The 1,762-nt window shown below is 35.6% G+C and overlaps 1 pseudogene; it reads left to right on the top strand.

Annotated features, from left to right (window-relative positions):
• The first annotated feature begins 576 nt into the window (after window positions 1-576).
• LOC123937202 lies at window positions 577-1,532 on the top strand (annotated as a pseudogene).
• The last annotated feature ends 230 nt before the right edge of the window (window positions 1,533-1,762 follow it).

Raw genomic sequence — 1,762 nt, 5'->3', positions numbered from 1 at the left:
ATCTTATTCCCACAGTTCATCAAAAACCCAGACATGGGTGGGGGTTTCATCTTCCATATGCCATCTACTGCCTTGAGTTTTGTTATATATATATATATATATGTATGTATATACATATATATATTTTTTTTGTTAATTTTTTAATCTTATTTTTTGCCAAGTAAATTTGTGATTAAGTATATTATTAAGGAATTTGGATAGGATATAGTTATTCTTGGTAAAGATCTACTCAGAGTTGTCCATGAATATGTCACTGAATTAACTATGGAAAGAAACAATTTCTTGAAGAGCTAACTGAGAATGCACTAATAGTGTGTCATAGACCATAAAATTTACTCATATTCACATATATATACACACACATATATACAGTATATAATAGCATGTGCATAGGAAGTTTGAGCCCTTTTAAAATATAATGACTAATTTACATTATTAAATGATCATTTCTCTGATGGGACTCTCTTTCCACTTTATCAAAATAGCATTTTTGGAGTTAGCTCGTGGGTCTGGGAGATCCGAAAACTGACATCTTTGCGCCCCGCAGCTGCTTCCCACAGCTCTGCAGCTATCACCATGCCACAAAATGAATATATTGAGTTACACCGGAAGGGCTATGGCTATCGTTTGAATTACCATGAGAAAAAGAGAAAGAAAGAAGGTGGAGAGGCTCATGAACGTTCAAAGAAGGCAAAAAAGATGATTGGTCTGAAAGCTAAGCTCTACCATAAACAGCGCCAGGCTGAGAAAATACAGATGAAAAAGACTATCAAGATGCATGAAAAGAAGAATACCAAACAAAAGAATGATGAAAAGACTCCACAAGCAGCAGTACCTGTGTATCTACTGGACAGGGAGGGACAGTCTCGAGCTAAAGTACTTTCTAATATGATTAAACAAAAACGAAAAGAGAAAGCAGGAAAATGGGAAGTTCCTTTACCCAAAGTTCATGCCCAGGGAGAAACAGAAGTATTAAAAGTTATTTGAACAGGAAAGAGAAGGAAGAAAGCATGGAAGAGAATGGTCACTAAAGTCGGCTTTGTTGGAGATGGCTTTACTCAAAAACCACCTAAATATGAAAGATTCATTAGGCCAATGGGCTTACGTTTCAAAAAGGCCCATGTAACACATCCTGAATTGAAAGCCACCTTTTGCCTGCCAATACTTGGTGTAAAAAAACAATCCTTCATCCCCACTATATACAACTTTGGGTGTTATTACCAAAGGTACTGTAATTGAGGTGAACGTGAGCGAGTTGGGCCTTGTGACACAAGGAGGCAAAGTTATTTGGGGAAAATATGCCCAGGTTACCCACAATCCTGAAAATGATGGATGCATAAATGCAGTCCTGCTGGTTTGACAGCAGTTTCAGACAAATATTCCTTATAATTACTGAAGACTACACACCAATCAGGAAGACAACCATTCCTGTGGCGGTTCTGAATACTACCAAACAGCCTTACGTATCTGCAGTCATCAAGAGAAACATTTATTCTATTGTGAAAAACATTAAAATAGACATTTATTAAAATTAAAAAAATAGCATTTTTATTTAATACATGTCAGAAGAAAAGGAATGATTTACACATGTGAATATGAGTTTATTACACAAATAGTTCCATACTTAAGAAAACCTCACTTTTACACTTAAAGGTAGAAATTGGATTATATCACCACAAAAAAGGAATTTAGATCATATCAGCCACATTACATGAACCCCATCTTTGGCTGTCCTTGGTAATATATCAGGATAGGTTAACTG

Source organism: Meles meles, chromosome 2 (genome assembly GCF_922984935.1).
Source record: "Meles meles chromosome 2, mMelMel3.1 paternal haplotype, whole genome shotgun sequence".
NCBI lineage: Eukaryota > Metazoa > Chordata > Mammalia > Carnivora > Mustelidae > Meles > Meles meles.
The sequence above is the reverse complement of the archived record's forward strand: the minus strand, read 5'-3'. Positions and strand labels throughout refer to the sequence as shown.